The sequence below is a fragment of the Octopus sinensis genome, linkage group LG1 (genome assembly GCF_006345805.1).
Source record: "Octopus sinensis linkage group LG1, ASM634580v1, whole genome shotgun sequence".
NCBI lineage: Eukaryota > Metazoa > Mollusca > Cephalopoda > Octopoda > Octopodidae > Octopus > Octopus sinensis.
The window spans coordinates 109,269,547-109,289,513 of NC_042997.1; positions in this window are offsets into that span (position 1 = coordinate 109,269,547).

A 19,967-nucleotide genomic window follows, 5' to 3' on the forward strand; every position below is an offset into this window, starting at 1 on the left:
CTTGAAGAATCTTTAATCGAATGGATCGACTCCAATACTTTTTTTTAAAGTCTGGTACTTATTCTATTGGTCGCTTATGCCAAACAGCTATGTTACGGAGATGCAAACACACCAACAACGGTTGTGAAGCGGTGGTAAGGGACAAAGACAGATACACACGTGCACGCACACACACACACACACACACACACACACCACACACGCACACATGTGCGACGGGTTTACTTATGTTTATCTTCTGCCAAATCCACTTTGGTCGATAGTAGAAAACACCTGCCACGCAGTGGGAGTGAACCCGGAAATATGTGGTTGGTTAGCAAGCTACTTACCACACAGCTACGACTCAAGGACTGAAACTTTCGTTCTTCAACACTTACCGACCTTGTTACAAATCAACAGTCTATAAATTTATGTACAGGGTTAATGGTTCATTATTTACATTATTTATATTTGACGGATATTTGTCCTCATCTTGTTTGTTGGTTCAAAAACTTAACAACGTTTCAGCTGATGTACTCTCCAGCATTCATCAGGTGCCTTGGGGAAATTTCGAACCTGGGTTCTCATTCCTAAGGTATTTTTCGATGTTGTTATTATTATTATTATTATTATTATTATTATTATTATTATTATTATTATTATTGTTATTATTATTATTATATTATTATTATTATTATTATTATTATTATTATTATTATTATTATTATTATTCAGGTTAATGGTATTTCCCTTGATAATTCTGGAACAAATTATAAAAACAGCTCCAAAGTAACGTGGATAATTTTCAAATACTTTGTCCGTTACTCGATTCAATAAATACATACATAAATAAGGAAGATCTGTGCATACGTACACGCGTGCGCGCACAGACACACATACATATAGATATTTAAACGCGTAATTTCACACATACACACACACACACACACCCACACACACACACACACACACACACACACATATATACACATTTTCGTGAAGTTAGATAGCAGATAAAAAAGATATGTGTTAGAGAGAGCACAACTTTGCTTCAGTAAAAACACGTGTCAATTGAAGAGATCTGCCAAGGAAAGTTAGACAAGGTTATCAAGAAGAAAAAAACAGGTGTTGACACTGACTTTCCTTGCATGAGACACGGTTCCGTGTTTGAAGAATTTCTGATGCCTCACAGAAACTAACAGCTCTTCAAGATGCACCAGATGGTATTGAACCGAAACTGATGTAGTTTTAAGTACACTGCAAAGACCTCAAAACCTAATCGGCTAAATAACAAACCTACGTCCTTATTTCCTTATTTCCAGTTAAATAACTGACTAGGTATTTATTATATGTATGTATATATATATATATATATATATATATATATATATACATATATGTAAAAATAATATGTGACAATTATTCGGTAGCCATGATGAAACTCCGAGTTTCGGATGTCGGGGCGGAAACCCACGCTGGCATCTCTTCAGCTATCGGTCCACCTTGAGCTTCAGGCACTGGGATAAAAGGAAAATGACCAAATTATCCAGTTATATAGAGTCCTTAAAAAATAAGGGTGTCAGTTACAACATCCATTGGAAGATCTTAGCCAAGTGCAAGCCCTACACCAACGGCAGTGGAAAGTGCAGTCTTTGTGATATGGAAACATGGCTCATCTGGAAAAGCAGCTTAGACCCATCACATGTCTAAATTCAAGAACTGAACTTTTCGGGTCATGTCCATACGTGCCTAAATATTTGTTACGTTTTTGGTCCCCCTCCCCCAGATTACAGATAGGACTTGCTTTCCATATTGTGTCGACATACAAGCTTTTCATCTCTCTATACTTTTTACTTATATTTCTTATATAATTTTTGTAATTTTTTTGTTACATATTTATATAGATATTGGTTTATAGTTTAATTGCTCATATATTTTTTTACACATAATTTTTCTGCATTCTACCTTCCACCCTACATTTTTCCTATGCTCATATAGACGTGTATATGGAATTTTTTGCGCGCGCATGTGGATGTGTGCGTGTGTGCGGGTATGTGCGTATAGAGACGTGTGTGTGTGCGTGCATGCGAGTATGTACGTATATAGACGTGTTTTATTCTTATTGCCTATTTTTTAGACTTTTTCACACATTTTTTATCTATCATCTATCTATCTATCTATCTATCTATCTATCTATCTATATATATATATATAATATATATATATATATATATATATATTTCTTTACTGCCCACAAGGGGCTAAACATAGAGAGGACAAGCAAGGACAGACAAAGGGATTAAGTCGATTACATCGACTTCAGTGCGAAACTGGTACTTTATTTATCGACCCAGAAACGATGACAAGCAAAGTCGACCTCGGCGGAATTTGAACTCAGAACGTAACGACAGACGAAATACTGCTAAGCATATCGCCCGGCGCGCTAACGTTTCTGCCAGCTCGCCTTATATATATATATATATATATATATATATGTATAGATCAATAAATGGTGGGGTTGTGTTGACCGCACGTGGAGAAATGATAAGTAAGGAAAAATTTTTTTAAAAATGCAGAATGCTCAAATGAAAGAAAATTTTAATAAATGAGAAAATGATAAAATATATAATATATATTTATTCAACCGGTTTTCGTCATTGTATGACTTGTCAAGAATATTTATGTTTTAAGAAGTTATTTTAAAAATTAGAAAGGGGAAAAAAAGAAAATTGCATTGTTTTTTGTAAAAGAATAATGATAAAAATGTACAAAAATTAAAAAATAAGTTCTCCGATACATTGTGAGTTCGTTGTGTATCTTGAGTTTTATGGTTGTTTACCAAAAAATTACCTTGAGGTGTTAAGATCCAAAGGGATTAGAGCATGTGATGTGTTGTGTTGTTAAATTCAGCATGTTGCAGGACAGGAAGTAGTAGTAATTGTGGTCCTGGTTCTTCAGTTCCTGTGTTGTGGGTAAGGGGAGACAACTCTTTTGAGTTCTTCAATAAAACCCAAATTATAAAACTATCATTTTAGCTTCATTTGCATTATCTTTTTTATATAATTGCTTGTTAACTTAACTTTCAGATTTTAACACTTTATTTATATTATTTTCTAATAATATAAATCTGCATAGACAATTGCATTTCAAATTGTCATATCATTTATAATAAAAATGATAGTAATAACAACAATAGTAAAAATGATATTTAAAGAATATAAGTTTTAGCTTGAAGTGATGAATGCATGGTATCTTTATATATTTGTGTTAGTCCATCCATGAAGAGTGAGGTAGAGAAAGGAAGTTTGATCAACGAGGAGTTTGCATATTAAGTTGTGTTTGGAATTTTTCAATAAAGAGATTCTCCTTGTTAATTCTCTCCTGTGTGGTGATCCCGTCTTTACATTGGTAGAAGGGGAATATATAGAATTTGGGGTTTAAGTCTTTAGCACATGAGTCTAAGTGGTCACTCAGTGGAATTTGTCGGTATTCCGGAGATTTATTTGTTCTTTATGCACCGTTACTCGTTTACGTAACGGGAGACTCGTTTGTCCAACATAATTATGTTGGCAACCAGCGCATGTGAGAACGTAGATAAGGTTCTCGGAGGAACAGGAGAAGTTAGTCTTGATTTTAAACTTCGTACCTTGTTTGAAGGTAAATTCAGAGCCTTCAAGTAGAAAGGGGCAGGTACCACAGTTTGAGCGTGCACATTTTTTTACTGTTGGGGGTGGATGTGGTGTGTGAAGTTTGGCGTTTGTCAAGAGTTTTTTTTAAGATTTGTGTTGCCTTTTGCATTTGAGGATTTTGTGTGTATTTATAATGTTTTTCATTTTTGGGTCTGTTGACAGTAGACTGAGGTTTTGTATGATTGTGGTGTATGCTTCGATATTTTTGGGGTTGTGGGTGGAAATGTATGGAAGTATTTTGAGGTTGTGTGTGGTGTTAGGTTGGGTGGTTTTCAGTGTAGTGTTGTCTAGTTCTTTGGCGCGTTTTATTCCATACTCTATAAGGGTGGAGGGATATTGACGTTGTAATAGTGTTTTTTTGAGGTCTTGAAGGCGTATTTCTCGTGTTTTTGGATCCGAGACAATGGTGCATACCCTTTTAGCTAAATTGAAAGGGATATTTGTCTTGGTGTGTTTTGGGTGGCATGAACTAAAGAGGAGGTATTGTTGTGAGTCTGTAGGTTTGTGGTAGATGTCTGTTATGATTTGGTTCTTAGGTGTTTTTATAATTAGGAGATCAAGGAATGGGAGATGATGTTTGCTTAATTCCATAGTGAATGGATGTTGGGATGTATGTTGTTTAGTATGGTTTTGAATTCCAGGAGTTTTTCATAAGGTTCTTTCCATATGATGAAACAATCATCTAAATACCTTTTCCAGTTTTCCATTAGGTAAGTGTGGAAAACATGTCCAAATTTCTGGCTTGATATTTCATAGAGTGACAGTTCGAAGTAACCCATTATGAGGTTCGCAAGGACTGGTGCAGCCTTGGTACCCATCGCAATGCCACATTTTTGACGGTAGTGTGTGTCGTCGAAGAGAAAAAAATTGTTTGTCAGAATGAACTTAAGAGATTCTGTAATAAAAGACTTGTTAATGCGGTCAGGGAATGTCTCTGGGTGTTTTTCTAGCCAGAAGTCATTGCCTCTATACCATACTCGTGTGGAATGTTGGTGTAGAGGTTGATGACATCAAAGGATACCAGGAGTGCCTCCTCGTTCACTGTTTTCGGGAGGTGTTTGAGCATGTCCAGATCATCCCTAATGAAACTAAGTGAACAAACGAAAAAAGGACAGTCAACCAATTTATTGGAAATTGCATGACTGGTTCAAAACAGTTTGATTCAAATTTGTTGATACTCTTGAGTTTGAAATGCGATGCTAGTCGTCAGCCATTTCTTACTATATTATTCATTTATTCGGTTCCATTGTGCTTTGTGATACTTAAGGTTACAGCAAGATCTTTCCACCTTCTAACACTGAAAGCGTTCTTGACAGCTTGCTCCATTGTTAACCCTCTGCTTTTCAGATCTTTTGTTATTGTTTTGCGCGACGTTTCCTTTGGTCGACCATCACCTTCTTTTACCTTGTGGATCCTGGCAACTGAGTTCGGTTTATAGCGACGAACTCGACCCAGCCATTTTCCTCTCCTTGCTGAAATAGTTTCTGCTATTGGTTTCACGTTAGCCTTGGCTGTTCGAGATCATATGCAGCCTGTAGACCTTCAAAATTTGATATTGATTGCTTGGTTGAAAGAACGGACGACTCTTAATTGTGTTTGTGTTTGTACGCGTGTGTCTATGCGTGCGTACTTCTGTATATAAAGTCACATTTCCATCTTTACTTACACATTTCCATCTTTACTTACGCTATACTTACGCATAGGCGCAGGAGTGGCTGTGTGGTAAGTAGCTTGCTTACGAACCACATGATTCCGGGTTCATTCCCACTGCGTGGCATCTTGGGCAAGTGTCTTCTACTATAGCTTCGGGCCGACCAAAGCCTTGTGAGTGGATTTAGTAGACGGAAACTGAAAGAAGCCCGTCGTATATATATATATATGTATGCGTGTGTGTATTTATGTGTTTGTGTTTGTCCCCCAATATCGCTTGACAACTGATGGTGGTGTGTTTACGTACCCGTAACTTAGCGGTTCGGCAAAAGAGCCCAATAGAATAAGGGCTAGGCTTACAAAGTATAAGTCCAGAGGTCGATTTGCTCGACTAAAAGGCGGTGCTCCAGCATGGCCACAGTCAAATGACTGAAACAAATAAAAGGGTAAAAGGGTTATCCAAACGCGCGCACGCGTTGTGTGTGTGAAGAGAGAGAGAGAGAGAGAGAGAGAGAGAGAGAGGGAGGGAGAGAGAGATGGGAGGGAGAGAGGCAGGTATAAACTCTATGAGCGATACTGATTAATAATACAAATAACGACAACAGCAATATACCTGGGATGATCTTTCAGTCGCCTTTTCATGTCAGCTTTTGACAAGAGTTGGTTTGCATGGATGACTGGCAACTAGAACTGAATAACTTGGCTAATTTGTCCTCAATACAAAAAAAAAACTATGTATTGTATATAAGTCAGGTTAATCAATGTCTAAATTTGTGTTCAAACGATTACAAATTTTGCGAAGACGGTAGCAGTCATTCAATCTTCAATTATGGAAACAGCTGTGTTGCATTGACGTTATCAAGATTTTCGGTAAGCAACGTCTTGGCGATCATATCTCGCCCACAAATCTACATTATATCAAAGACGAAATATAATTAAAATAAGATGAAAAAAAAAAAAAACACCAAAGATCTTCGATGCTGAATGTGTCAGATATCAGACGAGGTGAAATGTTCTTAATAAACTCAATATGATGTGAGTGTATTTTGATTAAAACAAGCTGCTTTGGAACAGATAAGAAGCCAGCTTATAATGAATGTATAACCTGGCATTGTAAAGTAAGACAGCAACGATAATCTCAATGAATTTTAGAAAGACAAATTGAAGGGAAAAGTTCGGCTTTGAATGTCTGTTAATTAGCTTTGAGAATGGTTAGAAATAGTCTCGAAAATTATACGAGGCATCGTTCTTTCTTATAAGCAAAATATTGGAGTCCATTTATAAATTCTGACCTACACATTCCACTTACTGCTGAAGGTTTTGTTTTAATTGAGAGGATTTTGATAATGTTTAAATACAAGTCGTAATGGTGAAATTTCAAGAACAGTTACTTATGCTATGAAAAAAACCAAAAGAAAATATGGCTTGAGTCCGGGATTTGTAGACGAATAAACTATGATCACCATGAACAATGGATTGAAATGCTAAACCATATTTAGATGGCAGAGGATGTTATAACTTATTAACTCAGGGAGTCATCCGTTACTTTCGAAATCATTTCTTCATTTAGTTTTGTATAAATGCTTTGGTTCGTTTTTACTCTCTTTCTTTCTCTCCCCTCTCTCCTTTTCTCTCTCTCTCCCCCTCTCTCCATATCGATATCAACACAACCTGCACATTCACACACACATACGCAAGCACAATCTTATGCCCAGAGTTGTTTGGTGTATTCGATATATTTTATACAGAGCAAATATTAAATGATATACAACAATATCTTGAGTTAAGCCGATAGATATTTCTTTCGCTTATACTGGTTTCAGCCACAGCTTGTGGCCCTATTGGAGCATTGCCTTAAAACTGAGAGGCTGTCAGAGTTTTTCCATTGGTTGTTGGCCTGTTCGCGACAGTCGTGAAAAGCCCAAGCAAGAGGAAACTGGCAACTTTTAATGTAATAAACATTATACATAGAAGCACACATATCTGTGTGTGTGTACGTGTGTGTGCGTGTATGTGCGTGTGTGTGTGTGAGTGTAATCTCTCTTCTACACGCTTGCTTGATGGAGCTGAGGTTATCCCAGATTTGTCATCGTACAAGAATTGATCAGTTCCACCAGTGCCCACCCCCCCATCACCGGCGATCCCATGCCAGTCCTTCTGCATCCATCAAAATGTCAGGGGGTATGTACAGGTCTTCTGGGACGGCGAGTGGAGAGGAGCAATTTGGTTTCTTCTGGTAAGTGCCGTAACAGATCGAGGGTTCTTCTGGACAAGTTGTCAGGTTGTTTGCCCTCCGTACACTGTAGATGGGGCTTCCATCTTGGCGACTATGAAATTTTGTAAAACAAAATGACACAGACTTTTGCAAAGTATTGTGTATTTTGTTGTCAAGCGATGTTGGGGGGACAAACACAGACACACAAACACACACACATACATATATATATATACATATATACGACAGGCTTCTTTCAGTATCCGTCTACCAAATCCACTCACAAGGCAATGGTCGGCCCGGGGCTATAGCAGAAGACACTTGCCCAAGATGCCACGCAGTGGGACTGAACCCGGAACCATGTGGTTGGTTAGCAAGCTACTTACCACACAGCCACTCCTGCGCCTATTGGTCATTTTGTACGTTCAAAAGTGTTTATTGTTAAATATTTTGTGTTTAAAAGTTGTCAACAACATCCACTGCAAACCTTGACTAATATCTACACAAAATTTCGCCCTTTGTGGGCAAAATTAAAAAAAATTCTCGTAGACTTCGTGTTGTATTTTAGCCATTTTTATTTTCAAAAATGGCTACTGGTCACCACGAGGCTGAGGCGCAACTGAAGCGTGACGCCAAAACAAAAAAAACAGGATCCCCTGTCACCATCCGTTGGACTTGACTGTGTGAACACTACTTACACCGCCACCATCAGCATTGACAACAGCAACAACTACAAAACAAAGGTCGCGAGGCCAAGCACCGTCGCCGCCACCAATGATTCCACCGTCAACACCGACACCACGACCATGGCAGCTTCTGCTACTACAACTGCTACCTCTGCTAACGACACCACTACCATCAACAATAACAATACCAAGATCACCATCACCGCCACCAAAGACCGTGCCGTCAACACCAATGCCGCCACTACAATATCTGCTACTACGACTCCCTCCCTTGCTACTAATACCACCGCCGCCACCAAGAACGACAATAACAACAACAACAACAATTCTCTTCAGCCATTGTTCCCTCCATCACCAACACGTGAAGGAGAGAAAGAAATAACCGCGACCATCAAACCAGTTGCCGAAATTTGCGCTAACGCAGAGGCAAATTATGCAGACAATTTTCCACCCCTTGCTAGTGACATAATCAGCAACCACAAACCTAATATACCCACAAACCACACCCCTGCCATCAACACCAACACCACCAGCAGTAACAACAATAACAAAACAACAACAAACTTCGCCGAGGCGATAAAAGAAAAAAAAACAATAGTATCGTTTACTGCACAGCAGATAAAAGACTCCAGAGCCCTAATCACCAAAGAAAACGGCAAAGTACAATTACACATGTGTTGTGGTAAGTACAATTACACATACCACAACACATACTGAATGAGGAAAGAAAGAAAACGATTATTTATAAAATAACAAACAACACAATTAAAAGTCCAGAAAAAGCGGCACAGACAAAATAGAAAAATGCCTACGTCCCATCTGGGAATACAAGGAGTATGTGACTCGGTCGAACAAGTTTGCCCACGTACAGGTGGTTTTTCAGAATGAAGAGGTGGCAAAGCAATTCTCAACGCTAACTCTTCATTCAGATGAGCTAACAATGACACCCATTACCTTGGCCAGGGGGTGAAAAAGGTCATTATCAATAATGTCCCGCAAATAACAAACACACTATGGATAACATCCGCCATATGCGTCGAAATGGAGGACATAAACATCCTGGAAATCACTGTTTCGAAACACAAGGACTGGGTGGGAAAGAGACTGGAGATTCTCTTCCACATAAGCCAAGACGACATTAACAAAATTCCCACCCACGTACATCTTGCGGATGACCGCAAGTTGTATGTAGTAGTCGAGGGCAGAAGGCCACGCTGCTATACATGCGGCAGTGAAACACACCTCAAAAAGGAGTGCAAATCTGCCGCAAAACAACGACAACAACAACAACAGCCACAGGAAAAACCACAAAAGCCAGCATTATTGCCCACACCACAGTATGGACGACTAATCAAGAAACTATATGCAGAAATGCATGAAAAGCAACAAAGAACGGACCAACCCAACCAAACAATACCACCACCTGCGCCAAGAACAGAATCATCACCACCAACAACAACCAAACCAATTCCAACACCGAGAACAACAACGAAGAAGACAAGCACCAAGGATGTAGGAGAGACAATCACCACACCAAACCCCCCAGCAACCCCCCCACCACACACCACAACAATATCTACAACCGCACAAACAGACCCAGATGCTTTGCTTTGCCCTTACCCCCTTCTGATTCGTCAGACTTTTCATCTAACGATGAAAGTTCGACAGAATGGCAAATAGCCACCGGGGGTAAAAGAAAAAGATAAAAAAAAACAAACAAGAAAACGCAACTAAAGCAGGGAGATATCTGAACCCTGAAAGCTCCATACACAACCAAACAAGCACCAACACCACAAAAACACACACAATGGTATCAGCGATAGACACCAAAGACTCCAAACTAATGGAGTACATCACAGCCCACACAAACATCTGTGAAGATGACTTCAAAACTAAAAACCATCCACGCACTACACCACCCAAACATATCAAAGTACTACACATCACACAAACACAACACCACACACTCAAAGCCCTCTTTCCAAATGCGGTTGGGGGGTTCCAAAAATACCTGTCACAAAAACTCTATAAAAACCTCCTCCAAGATACATCAGAGGACGAGGAAGCCAAAACTTTCGACACAAGTAAGTAACTCTCTGTACCTTCCTTTTTGTGTTTTAAAGCACACACCCCAATAGAATCATGGTCAAGATTGGTTGTGTGAATGCGCGTGGCTTGGGGTCTCCTTGGAAACAAGGATACTCCTAAATGACATCAAGTCACACGATTTGGGAATCATAGCCATAAGTGAGACCAGACTCCACGAGCCACGGGCTCTAAAGACCATGTTTGGCGGACAGTTTAACATTTATTTTGCTCCCTGTCTGCCGAGGATGGGCGGTAGTGGCACCGCGGTACTTTTTCACAAGAGCCTGGATCTCGAAGTCAAGACGATATTCGTAGACCCAGGGGTAGACTGGTCGTTCTGGATGTCGACGGCAGCAATGGGTGCGCTTTTCGACTCGTATCAGTCTACGCACTGCCTTTAACAGGTCGGCCGGATTTCCTTCGACGTCTAGAAGTATTCCTGGGAACGTCTCGCCCTTTACTTTTAGTGGGGGATTGGAATGCTACCTTGGACACGCATCTAGACTATGTGGGGAGAGACAAAAACAGAAGGGGATGCAAATGCCTCAGAGACCTGCTCAGACGATTCCAACTGTCTGACGGGTACCGACTCGACCACCCAAATGCACCAACGTAGACATAGAGCAACCGCAGTGGGTCGTCGAGATCGTATCTAGATAGGATAACTTAGGATGTCCACAATTCCACACAGTCAGCTACACGGATCACAAATTCGTGGCGTGTACGCTAGACTTAGATAAGGCACATATACAGGCTCCTGGTTACTGGAAACTGAACGCATCTTTCCCGTCCAGACAGGTTTTCAGAGACAGAATTAACACGTTACTAAAAAGGGCTTTAACGGGAGCCATTGTCAACAACAAATGGTGGTTCGCCCTCAAGAGAGCAGTAAAAGCGGAAGCAATTAGATATAGCAAGGCACTAGCCGTAGATAGAAATAGAGTGGAGGGTGAGTTAGTTAAGAAGTTAGAAGAGGCAATAAGAAGCGGCATCACATCCGACGTTTTAGCGGCGAGGTTGGCCCTTGACCAACACTTCAACGCCAAACACGAAGGGTGTGCTGTCAGGGCTAGGATGCGTGCTCTAAGGATGGAAGGTGTTGGAGCCGCGAGGGAGGCCCGGGTGGCGGAAGCGCAGCAGGGCAACAAAGCCACCATTCGGTTTCTGGTAGATGAACAAGGGCGCGAATTGCTCGAGCCCAGCAAGATGTGCGAGATATTTCAGCGGCACTTTGCCCGACTGTTCGGGACGAGTGGCGAGCGTGAACGCAGGGTGGACTTCAGTGCCTACCTGCACAGCCTACCACGACTCTCGGCAAGAGAGGCAGGGTACTGCGAAGGTGCCATCACGGCGGCGGATGTGCGGGACGCGATGGCAGAATGCTCGAGAGACAAATCGCCGGGTTTGGATGGTCTGCCCTACGAGTTTTACAATTGTATGCCAGACTTGTTTGGAGACGTCTTGGCAGCGGTATACTGTAACTGGCAGCAAAATGGGAGCATCCCCGGTTTTGTGAGTCGAGGAGCCGTAACGCTGCTGAAGAAAGATCCAAACAAGGGGAACATTATAGATAACTTTAGACCAATCACTCTGCTCAATGCAGACCTGAAAATTTTGACCAAGGTGTTAGCCAAGAGGTTGGCGCTTGTCATCGAGAAACTGGTCGACAAGGCACAAACGTGCGCCGTGCCGGGCCGGAGCATCCATGACAACCTCCATCTGATGCGCTACATCATAGGCAGAGTAGTTAAGGAACCTGGCATGGGTGGGGCCCTGATCAACTTGGATCAATCGAAAGCCTTCGATAGGGTAGACCATCGATACTTGAAGGCAGTCTTGAGAGCGGCTGGTTTCGGTCCCGTCTTCCGCGGCTGGATAGGCGCTTTGTACAGAGGCATCTGTTCGGTAATTCGCGCAAATGGATATTTATCGAGACCTTTCGACATTGCACGTTCGGTCCGTCAGGGATGCCCCCTCTCGGCGCTTCTATACGTATTGACTCTCGAGCCACTACTGCGGAAGCTGGCGACTCTGAGGGGCATCCCGCGAGAATTGGGATGCGAGACGAGCGTGTCTGCATACGCGGACGACGTCACCGTCATAGTGTCAAGCTACGAGCACTTCGAGCAGGTCGGCGAGACATTGAAAGACTGCGGAGCGGTGACAGGAGCAAAAATCAACTGGGAAACGTCAGTGGGCTTGCGGCTCGGCATCTGGAGAAGCAAGCCCATGCCGTCCACCAGTACCTCCGTCGTGGGACGCTAGACGGACGGCCCGGTTGAGTTGCTCGGGGTCTGGTTCGGTCCGGACCTCCAAATGGAGAAGAACTGGAACGAGATAACGAGTAGAGTGGTCACTCTCGCCCGGCAATGGGCCGAGAGGAAACTGTCCCTGAAAGGTCGGGCGGAGGTGGCGAACACGTACATCGCGTCCATCATCTACTACCGCCTGACCGTCGTACTTTGTCCCGATCCTAACACCACCAAACTAGAACGCATTCTCTTCCGCTACTTGTGGAAAGGATGCGTCCCGATGGTCAGGCGATCCATTTGCTGTCAACACCTGTTTAATGGAGGGCTGGGCATGCCGTGGTTGATGATGCGCAGACACGCGATGAGACTGCGACATCTCCGGCTCTATGTAGATGACGGTGAACAGGTGTGGTCGCCGTCTGTGAGGCACGCGTTCCCGCAGCTCGTCTCCATGACCGAACTGCAGTCGTGGATCAAAAAGAGGCCGAGGAAGGGCGAATGGCACCGCGAGTGTCACGTTGCTCTCAAGCAACTCTGCCGTCCCGGGTCGACCTTGAGTGACTTCAACACAACCAAAGCATTCTATAGGGGATTAGTGGAGGGGAGGTACGACGACGATCTTGGGGCAAACCTGGGCGTCGACGAGGAATACCTGACCCGCCTGTTTGAAACGACTTTCGGGCCGGGACCTATGGACAACTTCCAGAGATCCCTGGCCAGGCAGTGCTACCGAGAAGCGCTACCCGTTCGGGATAAGCTCTATAGGCATGGCTCGAGAAACACGGGGCCGACCTGCCCGAGATGCGGGAAGATCGACGAAACCGTTCTGCACGCAATCGTGCAGTGTCCAACAATCTCCGACCAGAGGGCTTATGTCGGACGACTGCTGTCACGTGTGGGACGTGTCGGTTTATCACCCGAGTCTATCGTTAATATCGTCACGCCACCTTCCTTCAAACGGGAAGGAAGAGCTATTTTCATCATCCTTGTGGCTATGACGAAAGAATGTATCTGGTGGACGCCCCTGAAAGGATTAGAGACAAACACTTTCCTCTCTGGTCAATCTCTCATCAACTTCTTCAAGTATCACTTGAAGAGGAAAGTGAGAGTAGAGAGGAAAGTGTTGTCTCGTGAATGTTTTAAAAAAAGATGGGTGAATGTAGCAAGGATGGCACGTATGAATGACGAAGCCACCTTGACTATGATCCTATGAACCGTAAAAATTAAGACAGAGTGTTGCTTATTTGTAAAAAAATATAACATGTGACTTCATTGACCGAGGTTACCGTGGTCTTTTCCGTAGGCTTTTCTTTCCACGGGTAAACCTCACCTGTCCTCCCCTTTACACTTTATATTGACATTTCTGTGATACCGATCCCTATTGAGCAATTTTTTTCCCTTTCCCTTTCTTTTCATTTCCCCATTTTTTTTGTCCTCTTTCTTCCCTTTTACGATCCCTTTTGATCGAAAACCAAATCCCCTTTTTTACCCCCAAAAGAAAAGCCCTATCTTGTAATTTATCCTGTCTGTGTGCATCCCTGTGTGGCTAATAAAGAAACATATCTATCTATCTATCTATCTATCTATCTATCTATCTATCTATCTATCTATCTATCTATCTATCTATCTATCTATCTATCTATCTATCTGTGTGAACCGGGATTAATTCCCGTCGCTCAAGGACACAGAAAACGAATTAAAAAAAAAAAGAATTTCAAAACAAAAATGAAGGAAAAAATAATTAACTAATTAATGAATTGGATATTTTAATGAAATTGGAATGAAATGAAATAAAAGTAAAATTGAAAAAGAATGAAAATTAATTATTTTAGGAAAAATAATATAGACAAAACTTAATTTTCTTCAGGTGGAAATGATGACGACGTTCAAACAGCAAAAGTGTTCACTGTAGCGGCAGCAGAAGCCGCAGCAGTAGCAGCAACAACAGCGATAGTGACAGCTGTAGTACTGGTGGTGGTGGTTGTGATAATATTAATGGTAACTATTTTACAGGGATAGTCAAAATGGTTTTAAAAAGACACAGAAATACATACACACACACGTACGCACACCACACACACACACACACACACACACACACACACACACACACACACACACACACACACACACACACATCATTCATATTTTATTCCTCTGTCTCGGAATCTGCCCTTCGTATATATTATGGACCGTATATTTAATATAATGTGCATGTCTGAATAGCTCAAGAGCGGATTGCTTCACTCAGCTGGGTCTAATTATCTACATACTCTCCAGGAATATCGTTCGGCCGGTACTTATGTACCGAGTTTTGATATTTACATTATATCGTTGTGTGTGTATATTATTCCGACCTAACGAGGTAACTCAATTTAAGTACCTAATTCAACCGAATCTTACACACACACATTTATAGAAAAAAATTAATAAATAGTGCAATACAGTATTATTGCTTCCCTGTAAAACAAAGTACCATCAGGTTAAAGTATAAGATATTGGTGCATTGTTGTACCAGAATCGATTATAACCATACTTACTCCATGCCATATGCAACCATACTCCGGGATATGCCAATACATACAGAAAAATTAAGGCCAATAGGCCGGATAGAGTTGTCAGAGATCACCATGTGAGAAAAATGCTTTCTTAATCGATTTATCAGTACCAACAGATAACAATGTTTCTTAAAAGGAAGCGGAGAAACTTTCAAATTACAAAGATCTGGAAATGTAAAGGTTAATTCGAATGTGGACTCTAAAAACAGAAACAATTCCTATCATAATAGGCTCATTAGCTATGACACAAAGCATTCAGATATATACACAATAAAAACTCCATGGCTTACAAGTATAGATAACATACAGAAAATAGCCCAAGTAGGCACCACACTCTTCTTACATAAAACACATTCAATACAGTGAAAATAAGAGCACTACCACAAACTACAACAGATACCCAAGGCATACAGAGCTGCACTGGGTATTGCAGTGAAAGCACGCGATAAAAATAAGGCTACTGAATAGAAAAGTCGATAAATATGACAGGTTAGCTGAGAAGGTTAAGCTGTTGTGGTCACTGAAAAAGGTGGTAGTAGTACCAATAATTGTCGGAGCCCTGGGAACAGTGAGTAAAAAATTTTGAGAAGTACATGGAACATATAGGGGCTGCAATAAGGGTGGAGGACTTGCAGAAAACAGTACTGCTTGGAACCGTTCGGATACTCCGGAAGGTGCTCGACAAATAATGGATGTTACCTTAGCGAACAGCTGGCACTGTAGTATATCTACAGCGTTAGAAGCTGTGCAAAGACAATAAAATAATAATGATAATGGTAGAGCCTAACAGACGGGACCTAGCGATGGTGGACAAGCTGCACCAGATATACTATATAGTTGAACTTACGTGTTCCTTTGACTAACGAATAGTCGAGAAGAAACAACGAAAAAATAGATAAATAGAACCCTTTTAAGTACGAAATAGCTCGTCTATAGAAAATAAGGAGGATAAAGATAGTGCCAATTATTGTCGGGTTCTTGAGGATAGTATCTGAACGCATGAAGAGGAATATAAAAGAAATCGGAATAGAGTGCCCGGTAGAACTACTACAAAAGTTTTGCCTCCTTGGCACGACCAGAATAATCAGGAAAGTATTGGACAATTGTAAAGAACAGATGGCATGGTACCGTAGGCTGCAGCAGCAAGCCCGCTACGCATGCAACACTCTAGAAGTTCCCACAAAACCTAGCATAAAAAGAAATAATATTAATTTTTTCTTTGACTCTCATTCTGATTCACAGCAAAGATTTCTCTTTCAGTTCTTTTTAATTTCTTTCTTTATTCCGTTTCCGGTTTATAATCTGCAGGCTTATAAACTATGTCACCCCGACAAGATGATAACGTAAACACGCAGCTTGTTAGAAATCTCTGGTTTACACGAAGATCTTTGGCTAGATTATCTACAAGAAGAAGACGAAGACGAAGAAGAAGAAGAAGAAGAAGAAGAAGAAGAAGAAGATGAAGAAGAAGAAGAGAAGAAGAAGAAGAAAAGAAGAAGAAGAAAAGAAGAAGAAGAAGAAGAAGAAGAAGAAGAAGAAGAAGAAGAAGAAGAAGAAGAAGAAGAAGAAGAAGAAGAAGAAGAAGAAGAAGAAGAAGAAGAAGAAGAAGAAGAAGAAGAAGAAGAAGAAGAAGAAGTCAATAGATAAGAGAATTTGGTTTGTATACAAAGTAGGAAGTTACGCTAAATCCCATCTTAGTCGCCTGTTATGCTAGAGGCGAACATATTTGTTACGTCTGCACCGATAGACTGCTGTGAAATCTAAATTTACAAATGATACATGTAGATATCTGTTAAGTTATCACTAAACCATGGGTTCATTCACTAAACTCCTACACATTTTATCTTTCCATTCTGTGATCGAACAGTCAAGGTGAGTCTGTTTTACTGATGAACTCTTACTGGGGCGAAAGATGTCCAATGTTGTCTTTACACTGAAGATTATCACATTCACTCTTCCCTGCATTCTAGTCTTAAATGACTTAAACTGATTTTATAGCTTCAGATTATCTTCACTGAATTTTATTAAACAGAATCGTTAAAGAATTCATCCTGATAATGCCTTTATAAAGATTTAAAATATGATGCTGCTTCCTGTACTCATTAACGTTTTCTAATAGAAGCACAAGGCCTAAAATTTGGGACGGATGGGGATTACATCAACCCCAGTGTTTATCTGATTCTTATTTTATCGACCCCGAATGAATTAAAGGCAAAGTCAACCTCACCGGAATTTGAACTCAGAACGTAAAGACGGACGAAATGCCGCTAAACCTTTTGTCCGATGCGGTAAGGATTCTGCAGGCTCGCCCGCTTATCGCGTGCACATTAATATCCTTTTTACAATAGGCACAGTAATATATTTTCGAATACAGGCACAAGGCCTGAACGTTTGAGGGAATGGATTGCAAGATTAGAAAAGCCCCTTAACTGGTACTTGTGTTATCGAACATAAAATGGATGAAAGGCAAAGTCGACCTCGGCAGCATTTGAACTCAGAACTCAGAACGTAAAAACGGACGAAATACCGCTAAGCATTTCACCCATAGTTTATTCGTCCGCAGCCAATACCTAGCTATTTAAGAGCAACAACATAACCGTTGAATAGATTAAAAAACAAAGAACAAAAAACACCTAGCGTTCTGGTGAAACTAAAACCCTGGACACAGTTTTTAGTAATTTTTAAAAAAGGAAAAATATTAGCTTCCTATATTGGTTTGGAAACACAGTTGGCCATAGATTGATTTTGTTCAGAAAAGCGTATGTTTGATGTTTATCCATTTGACTTCTTTAGCTGAGAAGATTAAAGGTTAGGAAAAACATTGTTTGAAACCTTAGTCATTACTCTCCCGCAGTGGAACTTATTGACTCGTTTAATATGTCGGACTTGTAAATCTCTAAGAAGTCAATGTTGTATTAATTCACGCTGAAATGTTTTAAACGCTGTATTAGATATGTAATGTCATCTTAAAGCAGGCGATTAAGGAGGATTATTTTAGACTTAGGATGTTCTTCACGAAATAGTGACATGAAAAAATGTGGGATTTTAAAAAATAAGAATGAGACTTCAATGTTAGACCATGTATTTTGTGTAGCCCTTACTGTTAAAGTTTTTATGTCGGCCAGCCTGAGAGGTTGGTAAGTTCACCGAAAATGTGACACCGCAACACAAACGTATTCGTCTGGCGTTTGTCATTCAAATGATTAAAATCAGACCGGGATGGATCTTGTATTTTTCATTTAGGTTTGTCTGCTTGTCAGTGTATCAGCATAAGACAACATGCTCCTGGACTCTGTGTATGTGTGTGTGTGTGTGTGAGTGTGTGTGTGTGTGTGTGTGTGTGTGTGTGTGTGTGTGTTTTCTTTGAGTTTTACCCAATTCTTCTGAAGAGACTTCAAACCAATCGCTAACAAAGTGCCAAAACTTTTTCAATTTAGAGAGTTTCCGATGTTTGAAAATATGTGTTTAAGTTAGTGTATCGCTTAAGCTGTCGATGTATGTATGTATGTATGTATGTATGTATGTATGTATGTATGTATGTATGTTTGTATGTATGTATGTATGTATGTATATATGTGTGTATGTGTGTATGTATGTGTGTATGTATGTATGTATGTATGTATGTATGTATGTATGTATGTATGTATGTATGTATATATGTGTGTATGTGTGTATGTATGTGTGTATGTATGTGTGTGCATGTATGTATGTATGTATGTATGTATGTATGTATGTATGTATGTATGTATGTATGTATGTATGTATGTATGAATGTATGTGTGTGTGTATGTATGTGTGTAGGCATGTGGAAGAGAGTGTAATTCGGCAGGAGGACTTAAACGACATGCAAAGGTACATGAAGCCCAGTCACAACTACAGCCGGCTACTGCCGGTAAAGGTTTTTGTTGCCAATCCTGTAAAAGACATTGTAGATCTTTAGCTGGGCTAAAAAGTCACATTCGATCACAGCACCAATAACTGTTAAACTTCGTGCAATGGCCATACTCGATAACGAAGGAGCAGCCATCATGTACGTATGTACAGTTGCGGCCAAAATGTTCAGAACGGCATTGTTTTCGCCAGAAAAGTAGATATAACTTTTTATCAAAGTTGTTTTCTGTTCTATAATTTTCACAGACAATAAATACAATATGAATTGTTATTGTCTGAGATTTTGGTGTAATTTGAGAGGAATACGAAAGTTATGGATGATTTAGTGATTTACTGCAAAACCCATGGCGGCCAAAATGATCAGAACGGTTGAAAAAATAACAAAATAATAAAAAATGACAGAGAATACTGAAATTATTTAATATTTAGTGTGAAGCCCTTTAGCTTCAATCACACTTTGACATCTTCGACTGCATGAGGAAATTAAATTTTCAATTTCTTGCTAGGTGATCTTATTTCATTCTTCCTGAAGGGCATTCCATAATTGCTCGGTTGTTTTAGGATTTCTGGCTTTCGAACGTTCTCTTAGAATATTCCACACATTTTCAATAGGATTGAGATCTGGGCTTTGAGCAGGCCAATCCATAATAATAACCTTTTCAGCCTTGAGGAAGTTCATGACCACCTTAGCCTTGTGACATGGGACATTGTCCTGCATGAATATGGGTGGTCGCTTAGTTGAATTTCTCAGCACAGGCAAGACATGATCATTTACAAGTTGTTTATAAATTCCTGCATTTACCTTTCCGTGTAATCGCACTAAAGAGCCCACACCACCTCCAGATATCATCCCCCAAACCATGACACTTCCTCCACCGAATTTATCACTAGTCTTAAGGCATTTAGGCGACAATTTTTCACCTACTTTTCGACGAACGTACCTTTTCCCATCTGAGCCA